General features: G+C 42.9%; 1 long non-coding RNA gene across 1 annotated transcript; it reads left to right on the plus strand.

The window, feature by feature from the left end:
- The first annotated feature begins 234 nt into the window (after window positions 1-234).
- On the plus strand, window positions 235-9459 carry LOC143293930 (uncharacterized). The gene is made up of 3 exons (XR_013056852.1): window positions 235-582; window positions 8442-8548; window positions 9326-9459. It is a non-coding gene; the product is annotated as an uncharacterized LOC143293930 (long non-coding RNA).
- Window positions 9460-11339: the final 1880 nt, after the last annotated feature.

Consider the following 11339-nt stretch of genomic DNA (forward strand, 5'->3'; position numbering starts at 1 on the left):
GCGCGCGCGCTTGTGTGTGTGTGTGTGTGTCAGTGTGTGTGTGTGTGTGTGTGTGTGTGTGTGTTCCGGAACATGAGTGGGCACTCTTTATCATGATCATGTTGTTGCCTTTTTGCCGGCCAGGACATATGACTTACATACAGAGTATCAGAAAACACACACACACACACACACACACACGGGCTAATTAGACTGTCTACAGTTCCATAATTATATCAGTCAACGGTGTCTGCCTCGAAAGGCGTAAAACAGTTTCTCCGCCTGAATGCTGAGTGTAAATCTTTAACGGGAGAACACGTTTAAGTTTGTCACCGGCAAAAACAGCAGATGCGGTGCGTGCAAAACGTGAGTCCCTCCAACTGGGTATCGTTGCAGTGAGTTGACCAGTCAATGCCAACTGGCTGTGCAACAGGACAGGCTCTGGGAACGGGGAAACTGGGAAAGTTTCTTTCTTTCTTCCTTATTCACAGTTGACTGTGGACATGATGATGGCTGGTGCCGGGTTAGCAGATTCGCGGCGGAAGTCATGTAGCCTTGGTTATGGAAACACCTTACCAACAGGAGGCGTATGGTCAAAACAACGTGAGTAATTTTCCTACCTTCCATACACTGCATAATTCGTCGTGTTTGCTTGCTTAAAACTAAAAGACGAATAGACATTGTTGCACTTGTTACATTCGACATGCTTTGTGACAATGTTCGTATGGGGTTTACACGTGCTGCTGCTTCTTCTTCTTACTTGGCTTGGACTGGGTTCTGACGAACGTGCGTAGTCCAGTGGTGGAGTCTGCTGAGCTGACTGGGTGTAACAAGTGGGTGGCCTATAGCTCAGAAACAGCTTGATCTGAAAGGTTAGAACTATGTACACGTGGTGCTGTTGATTAGTTTTTCTTAGTTGAGCCAGTATGCTGACCCAGACTAGGTTTGAAGAGCTCCAATGAAGGAGTATCCAAGAGGCTGGGAGGCAGGTTCTTCCAGGGTTCTCGGAAAGAAACTATTGCAGAGGGCTACCACTGAGGTGCTTGGGTCACGTAGTGCGGTCGCGTGGAGAGAAATGCAGAGTGGAAGACAGGACAGGTGGGGAGAAAGGTCTTTAAGTTCCCCCAGGTCTTGTTTCCCCAAAGTTCATTTTCCCCCCAAATAAACGTTTTCTGGGTCTGTGTTCCCTCAAGGCTATATTTCACCAAGGTCTATGTTCCCACACCCTAGGTGCTCGAAAGAAATGGACACGTTGCTGTCCTACGGGTTCAAGAAAAATTACCCACTGTACCTTTCTTCTTTGGCAAAAATACAAATTGACGATCGATTTTCTCAACACCTGTTATCTTCACGAACGGCTCCGACTTGGAGAATGGTGAGTCAGGTTGTGCATTGGTCATGCCTGGTATGAAAATTGCCCAAATAATCTGCCTGAACAAAAGGGTCAGTATCCTCACAGCTGTGCTGTACGCCAACCTGTGACTTGCACCTCAGTGAACCATAATTTATGCCACAACTCCATAAACCCCCAGTCTCACCTCCGAGCAGTAACTACTACTTCGTTCGTGGGCTGCAACTCGTATGTACACGAGTGGACTTTTACGTGTGTGACCGTTTTTACCCCGCCATGTAGGCAGCCATATTCTGTTTTCTGAGGTGTGCATGCTGAGTATGTTCTTGTTTCCATAATCCACCGATCGCTGACATGGATTACAGGATCTTTAACGTGCGTATTTGATCTTCTGCTAGCACAAATGCTCGAAGGGGGTTCAGGCACAAGCAGGTCTGCAAATATATTGACCTGCGAGATCGTAAAATTCTCCACCCTTTACCCACCAGGCGCCGTTACCGAGAATCGAATCCGGGACGCTCAGATTGAAAGTCCAACGCTTTAACCACTTGGCTAATGCGCCCGTCGAGCAGTAACAATAGTGTACGACTCAAAATCCTCTTTGCATGCTTTCTCGCGAGAGGAACTGAGGAAGAACAGAAAAGCAATACATGCCGATATTTTCTTGGCAGACTGAATTATACGGCGCAGACACGGACCTCACATTCAGGTTGGTACCATTCTACTGCAGGATACGAGACGATGAAATGGCAGACCCACAAGATCTTGATGAGGATCAGGACTGGATTTCACAGGAACACACTACCTGGCATTAAATGTACACGCGGCAGTGACGTCACATTTGCCCATACGCTCAGTGCCCATACACTCAGTGAGTGTTGGCCTACGCCGGCAAAACACTGACCCTCTTGTGGTTTTACTGGAAAACCCACGACCTCGGATTCTGGACTTCCACTCTAGGAGTGGGACTAACGAGGACCCTGACAGACCCTCTCCCGGAAGGGCCAGACTCACACTGCGCGATTGTGTGCTTGTGCGTGTGTACAATATTATATGTGTGTATGCTGCCATTTGGTGTGTATTTTTGAGTCGATCTCCAGAACCACGGCATAAGCCTCAAATGGACAACCAAGGACCCAACCCCAGACAGACTTCACCCTCGGGCGAACATCACGCTCAGACGAGCACTCAGGACCTCACCCCTCAGCAGACAATCAGGACTTCCTACACGGAACGTCAGGAAAAAAAGAAGAAAAAACAAGAGGCCGTGCCTTAAAGACTCATTTGTGACATGTGCTGGATCCAGTCAAGGAATCATGAGCGGGGTTGGGGAGAGAGATAATTTAAAAAATCGTTAAAACTGGTCCTGTACTGATAAGCTTGGTATAAAGAAAAAAGAAAGGCCTGATTCTGGGATCAAACCAAGGATGGTTTGTTCAGAAACAAGTATCTATAGTCGTATCCCCAACACCACGCCACATCTGACGTCACTGGTCGACCAAATCTAATATCTAATACTGTGAGTCTTTTTAGCGCAATAAAATATAATTGTATATGAGGTAATAACACCATTCAAATCATGCTTTCTTGACATATCTCGATCATTTAAGAAATGTTTTTGGTAATGTTCAACTTTAGAATACTAAACTCAGGGGGGCTGTTTAGACGAAAAACAAAGGGTGTCTTAGGCCCACCTCGATGCGCTAAGTTGAATGGAACCCTCAGCTAAGCTGTACGACCACTACTTTCCCATGAAACTGCGACAATTTTATACACAGTAAGCTCAGCCGATCACAGCCAGAGCAACCACCTGCAAGCCATTTTGACTGCTGATCACGCGGGTGGTCGCGTCATCAATCTCTGTGTGTGGCGTGCAGGTGGGGAAGGAGTACTCAGCTTACTGTGTATTTGTCGCAGTTTCATGGGAAAGGAGTGGTCTAGAGCTTAGTTGAGGGTTCCATTCAACTAATTCGGCCGTAAAGGAGACGTTGACATCGCCTCAGGCACACTGCGACATGTATAGATCTGCACAAACCAGTCTGACAACAGGCTGGCCGAAACTGAAAGAAACCTTCGATCCATTTTTCTTTAATGTTAATTCCAGTTAAGTATCCACTTTAGAATATTCATATGTTTTAATCCTTTGACCCCTCTTGAAGTATAGAGGATAATTATAAAGTAACAACACTGGAATTATGCACCAAAAACTGAAATACAAACAACAAACAAAACAGTGAAAGATTTTAGAGAAATTGGCGACAAAAACATAAAATATAGTGGTCAGATCATATTTGTAAAATTTCCTTGTGTGTGTGTGTGTGTGTGTGTGGAATTTCCCCAATTTCAAACCACACTCTTATGCCTGCTTTCAACAAATTGTAATGCATTAAAAACGGATTTTGAATTCAAATATTTCTTTGGGATGTACTCATCATCACAAAGATCTTTAATTAAAATTCGGGCATTCCATAATGAACTGAGATTCGTCCCCAATCACATCCATATTCACGCGGAATATTGTGACGCCTTCCAGTCAAGGCAAAGCAGAAAAAGAACAAACAGAAGTAAGAATTACGTAGAAAAACAAAACGAACAAGTCCAAAGGATCCGGAACACGAAAAGGAATATGAACGTAAGGTAAGCTTAGACAAAGAGACGGAGATAAGCATCTGGAAAAAAAAAAGGACCTAAAACGAAAGAGAAAGATTTTGGAGAAATCAAAGATATACTGGAAAGAAACGCAAAGGAAAAAAAAAAGAGAGGCAAGGCCTTCAAGACTCACTTGTGATACACTTTTTAAAAATCTAATCGTTAAAATGTGTTCTGTATTAGTACAAAGCTTCGGGTTTAAAAAAAAAAAAAAAGTCCTGACGACAGATTCGAATCCCGCGTGTTCGGACAAGAAGAAAATGTCTTACCAAATACACTATCGTGGATCCTTAACTGACGTTCAAAAATTTAACATTTAAACATGCTTTTTTTTAAAGGGCGATAAATTGATTGCGGTATTCACAGTGAGAACGCTGTTTAAATCATATTCTGGTGTATCTTGGGCATTCAAAAAATCTTTAAGGGCAATTAAAAATTCTTTTTAAGTCCGCAGTAAAGGAGACGTGGCTATCGCTGCAATCACACTGCAACATTTAGCCGTTTTCTCTGGATCTAGATAGATGTGCAAGTTTAGTTACACCCGCCGGGAATGTGCGACATGGTCGATTGAATTTCTCTTTTATGTTCATTCTAGTTTTAAAGTTGATATGAAAATTGAGTATTTGATAAACTAACAACATGTAGAGCCAAGTTCAAGTACTTCTAAACGTCGTATGAAGTGAAAAGGACTTCATTTTGAGAAAAAAGTCAAGACTGTAAATTTTTACGTTTCATCAAGGGTATTAACTTTCATGGTTTATTATTTTTAACTGTGAATTCCGACTGATTTTGTTGATATTTTATGGCAGTTTGGGGCATAATCCAGTTAGTGATGAGGCCTTCACAAATCTTTCTCTGAATAAATATTTAATGGACTCCTTCTCCAACTTTCCATCACATGTTATTATGTATTGTCCATTGAATATAGGATTGAACGGTCAGGTCAACAACTTGTAACAAAATGGCGACCTTCGCGTTCGCGAGGAATATGGGCACGCGCTTTGAATATGTATAAATATGTGTACGCAATTGATTTTTGCCCATGACCTTCAGGGCTTAGCCAATAGATCTATAAAGTCCACTCGTCAGTATTGATTTTAGTATTTTCCGAAAAAGACCACTTGGGTGAATGAACATAGTGAAAGCCCTGTACACTGAGAGTAAAATACACAAGCTTTTTATGTATTGAGTATAATTTCATAATGTAATGTTTAAGATGAGATAGATCAGTTTAAAGCCAATTAACCCCCCTAGCATTCATTACAAATTAATTTCCCTTTTTTACTCTCTGCAGCAAAGACATGCACCAGAAATATAACTTCCACGCTTAACTGGAAAGAACTGGATTTTTCCTATTTTTATGCCAAATTTGGTGTCAACTGATAAAATATTTGTGGAGAAAATGGCAGTGTTAAAGTTTACCACAGACACACACAGGGACAACCGAGTGAGTCAAAAATGAAGAAAAGAAAAAAAAAGTCAGGAATTCAACCAACTTCAGACAGCCAGGACTCACCCGCTCACACTCACCCTTCCGGGATTGCCAGGGGAACTGCCAGGATTTCACTCATCTTGGGACTTTACCCTTTTTCATTGCTTTGAAACTCGGACAGACATCCAGGACTCACCTACCTCCGCCCCTCGAACAACGCAACCTTCACTGAACCAAGACCCATGCCCCAGACAACTTGACCTCAAGGGTTTTTGCTAATAGTAGTTAATCTCTAGGCAGCCTTGGGGAACAGACGTGCGTGATATAGACATGGCCATACAGTGGTTTTTTTTCTCAAGGAGGCATCACTGCTTTCCGACAAATCCACATACGCTACACTACATATGCTAGGCAGATGCCTGACCAGCAGTTTAACCCAACGCGCTTATTCAGACCATGGCTGCATGCATGTATGTGGGTGTACTTGTCAGAGTGGATTTTCTTTCTGCAGAATTTTGCCAGAGGACAACACTTTTGTTGCCATGGGCCTTTTTCAGTGCGCCAAGTGCGTGCTGCAAACGGAACCTCGGTTTATCACTTCCTCCTAATGACTAGACGCTCAGTTTGATTTTCCAGTCAAACTTGGGAGAAAAAGGGTGAGACCCGAATTCGAATCCAGACCCACACAGACACTTGGCATATAAGTGTCTTAAACATTCTGCCGCCTTCCTCCTGATGGAGGTACAAAGGCCTTGGGGAATATACATAGAGAGAGAGAGAGGTACATAGATTTCGGGTAATATAGACATGGGGGTTATAGACCTGCCTTGCCATTTTTTTGTGGGAACATAGACATGTTATCCCCATTCCGTCAGTCCCAACCACACATTCCCCTCCAACCCCTACGTCCTCTCCCCCCGAGAAACAGAGGTAGAGTGAAAGAGAGCGAGAGAAACAGGACAATTCTAGACCAACGGGAGCAAGTTGCCTGATGGGTCTCTCCCGACAGGGCTGCGTGTCAATAGCGAACTGTGTCGTTATCACTTCGTCTAAATGCTCTGTGTGTCACTGTTGTCAGTTTTATCGTCTCAACAGAACAACGTGTCCATGGCGCTCCGTGTCGATGGCAATATATATATATATATATATATATATATATATATATATATATATATATATAATATATATATATATATATAATTTATTATTATTTGTCATCCAGATGTTCTTTATCGCTACATGTAAATATCACAACGTGTCGATATTATAACGTTTTGCCAACATTCCAGACACTACTTCGTTTCACTGGCACTATTCTACGGATGTATGATAGCCGTGTCCAACTAGGACCACCAAAACAGCAGAGGAGGCATCTGCTATCCTGACTATCTGGGCTAGAATTTGATTATAGTAGAGAGTGCCTTGCTCAAGTTAAATCCACACTCTCTCGGCCAAGAGGGTTTTAGGACGGTGGGCGTTAGGATGGTTCCCAAAGGCCAACTAGCCTCCAACGGCTGCAGCACTTGAAGAGCCAGTGCAGTCGTGCCTCCTGGTTTGAGTCATTGCCCTTCACTAAAGACTCAGATGTTTATGGCTTTCCATTGCAGTGGAGAATCCATTGATCAAACAGCTCTCACATTGTTGTTGGCCTATATCAGTCTTTGATATAAGCCGAGTGTTGGGCCACGGATGTAGCCTAGCTACAGCTATGGAATGGCCTTGTACCTACTACTCTGTGAGAGAGAGACAGAGAGTATGAACATATATTTGGCAGCTCTAAAAGTTGTCGGTACACTGACCTTAATTTTGCCGTTAATGAGAAGAGATAAGTACAGATTAGAAAATACAACATAAAGGCAGATATATATTTATATTCATTCACGCACACTGACGGAGTCGTCATTTGTCAAGTGGTGCGGCGAAGTCCTATATTTTGGCGTCTTAAAATCAGGAACCTGTTTTACCGGCAATGTTTGTGCATGTATGAAACGATATTGCCATCACTTGATGTTGCAACCCATTTTCAGTGGGTTTCGACCCTTATTTTGTACGTTGACTGCAGATTCAGTCACATAACTAACGTGCCACCATCTTATAATTGCTATTTCTGGGGGGTTTTGCCCCACAAAGTCAAACCATGGATATGTAACCAGCAGGTTCAATAACTAGTGTTATTGACCAGTATAGCGATAAATATCGATAAATGTAGTAGAGCTATCGACATGCTGAACGTTGTGATCATTAATGGTATGTATCGCTTTTGCTGACATGTTGCGCCATCGACACCACTCAGATCTAAAAATATTGTTAGATCAATGTATCACCACTTGATATATCCTGTTTGACCTTGGCACTAATCCAACGCGCTGGTCAGGTCGTGAGAGCTACAAAATGCTGCCGGCAAAAAAACGAAACAAAAAACGTATTAATTTATCCTATATTAGCGTCCTAAATTCAGGAACCTATTTTACCGGCAATCGTAAATGTTGTAACCATTAGTTGATGTTGTGACCCATTTTCAGTTGATTTCGACTCCTATTTTGTAAGTTATTTTACTTTTGATGCGGGTTCAGTCACCAAACTGCTCTTTTGTGAATGACTCTCAAACTGGGAGGCAAGATTGCACTGACTCTTCGTGCTGCAGCCATGGGGGCTGGCTGGCCTTTGGGAACCATCCCAGCGCAGACTGCCCTAAAACCCTCTTGGCTGAGAGAGTGGGGATGTAACTTAATTGGGCAAGAAACTCTCCACAATAATCAAATTCTAGCCCAGATAGGCCGGACAGCAGTTACCTCCTCTGCTGTTCATTGTCGAACGCGACTGACGATTGTACATACATACATACATACATACACGTGTGTGTGTGTGTGTGTGTGTGTGTGTGTGTGTGTGTGTGTGTGTGTGTGTATCTATATGTATGTATGTATGTATATATATATATATATATATATATACATATAGATACACACACATATGCGTGTGTGTGTGTGTGTGTGTGTGTAGTTATATTCTTGTAGCTTTATTTCACAGAAGCAGAGACAGATGCTAACAGGAGCAGTATGTGGCTTCACATAAAAAGACACGCCATGCATGGATCACTGCTGCTGCCCCATATAACTCAGACAACTGTTTAACAGGTAAAGATTATAAAAATATTTTTTTTAAATGCTTTTGTCTTCATAACTTTGTCTTAAGTCATTGGCTTTTAGCAAAGCTATGATGACATTCCTAATTGACTGCATGATAAACATTGTTTACGTTCCCCAGTCATTTAACGTTCTGTAAATGAACGCAGTTGTGGGCTATAGCGGGTGGCCATGTTATTGATGTTGAGAATTTCTGTGAAAACCCTGTGTGTGTGTGTGTGTTCGTGTTTGTATGTGGTGTGTGTGTGTGTGTGTGTGTGTGTGTGTGTGTGTGTGTGTGTTTGCATGCATGCATGCATGTATGTCTGTGTGTGTGTGTCCATGTTTGTATTGTGGGGTGGGCGGGTGTTTCAAAGCACCCTGAAAGGTCGAGAGTAATGACAAGGGTTTCTGAGATCCTTGAAGTCCCTGTGAAGTCCATAGCCAAGGCAAAGACTGAACAGGGCACTCCGGTCAGAGGGGGGAACATGCACCACCTAGAAACTTCAAAAATATATGGAGCTTCTTTTTATCAGTAGCACTTTCCCATCTTTGATGTAAATGTTGTACAGTGTTGGGCTATTTTATGCATAAAACGATTTTTCTTTATTGGAGAAAAAAATGTACGTAATAAATTTCATATCAACAGACAAAAAAAAAAATCATCCAAAATTTAGTAGTATCTTTTTTGTTTGTTTGGTTTTGTTATTGACCTTATTTCACAAATATTGTACACACAGTACTGAACAATCTTTGCATGTTGATTGTATCATTTATTTTTTGTCACAGATTCCTGTGTGAAGTCTGGGCTGCTGTCACCGCAGTGCAAAACAAACCCTTTATTTTTGCCGTTTTTGTTGTTGTTGTTGACACCTGCAGGGGAATACCCCATACATGGAGGACAGGTGACTTAATGATACAAACACTTTGTTCGCAACTTATCTTGCTGTTGTGTTGTGTTGTAATCTATTAATGTTTGTCAAACCGAAATTTGGGCCGCCCCCCCCGCCCCCCCCCCCAGGGAGAGCACTTCATCACAGTGCAGTCAGTACCACCCCTTCCTTTCTGCCTGCAGGTTTATTTGTTTTACCATTAAAGTGGATTTTTCCAAAGAATTTTACGAGGGACAGCCCTTTTGTGGCTGTGAGTTCGTTCATGTGTGCTAAGTGCATGCTGCGCTAGGGACCTGAGGTGGCTTCTCATCTGAATGACCAGGAAGTACGAAGACCACCACGCAAAAGACTGGAGGAGGAGGGAGCAGATATCCTGGGTGCCAGATGCATTGCTTGGTTTTAACTTTTTGACAGTTACACGTGACTAAAATTTATATGCCTACCGAACTACGCCATTGGTCAGTTCCATACTGCACACAGTAGCGGGTTACGACCGACCATACCAGGCTCTTCCGACTGAGCATGCAACTGGCCTCACAGACTGGTCTGTATATGGGACTCAGTCCTGTGTCTGTGCACTCTTCCTGGTTAGGTGCATTCACACCAGGCCACCACTCATGTACCTGTAAAGTACCCAGTGCACAGAACCATGTGTTGGTAAACTAGGCAAACCACTGGATTTTAAACAGGGGGATTTTATGTTAAAGCACATTTCTTTTTATGCATTTATTCATTTATAGACTGTTGCAGTTTTCTTTTCCTTGCTGTTTCAGTGCTGTTAACCGGGCACTGCTACTCCCAGTTCCCCAATACACAGTCATATCTGGACTCTTGTCCCAGTGTCAGCAGAACATAGGGAGCTATCTGTGACATGATGCCATCAGGCCCCCCAACACACAGACCCTGCACAACTGGTAAGTCACTGAACCACCACAGATGATGACAGTAACTGCCTGGTCTTCAGACCAAATTAATCTGTTTTGAACTCGGACAGTGTGTCCAAGTAAGTAGACTGAAATGAGCAACACATCTCTCAGCAATGCTTCACAGCCATCCCGTGTTCATTAGTTATTTGTATTTCTTTTTATCACAACATATTTCTCTGTGTGAAATTCGGGCTGCTCTCACCAGGGAGAGCACGTCGCTAACACTACAGCGCCACCCACTTTTTTTGTATTTTTTCCTGCGTCCAGTTTTATTTGTTTTTCCTATCGAAGTGGATTTTTCGACAGAATTTTGCCAGGAACAACCCTTTTGTTGCCGTGGGTTCTTTTACGTGCGCTAAGTGCATGCTGCACACGGGACCTCGGTTTATCGTCTCATCCGAATGACTAGCGTCCAGACCACCACTCAAGGTCTAGTGGAGGGGGAGAAAATATCGGCGGCTGAGCCGTGATTCGAACCAGCGCGCTCAGATTCTCTCGCTTTCTAGGCGGATGCGTTACCTCTAGGCCACCACTCCACATTATGCGTGTGTGTGTGTGCACAAGTGTAACCTGCTTTTCTTTTACTGTCATCTGTGAAATCATTTAGTGTTTGCTTATATTGCAGAAATTAATATGTTCCCCTTTTCTCCACCCCCACCTTCCCTCCCACTGGGCTTTCTGTCTTCAAAATGGGGGGAATGTCGGCTCTTTTCAAAGTTCTTCATAATAATTGTCTTTATAAAAAAAAAAAAAAAGTTACTGGTCATGATTGTTGTATGGAGATAATCATTTCACCCAATTAGCCACATTTGATGCAGATATCTGTCCTAGGACATAATGGAATTTCATTTTGATGAGAAAATGACTGCCAGCTGTGAGCAAACGCACACTTCACACATGTACAAACACACTTCACACACACATTCACATGCATACACACACACACAAACGCGCACACACAGGGCATAGACACAATCATAAAAA

This window comes from Babylonia areolata, chromosome 1 (assembly GCF_041734735.1).
Source record: "Babylonia areolata isolate BAREFJ2019XMU chromosome 1, ASM4173473v1, whole genome shotgun sequence".
Taxonomy (NCBI): domain Eukaryota; kingdom Metazoa; phylum Mollusca; class Gastropoda; order Neogastropoda; family Buccinidae; genus Babylonia; species Babylonia areolata.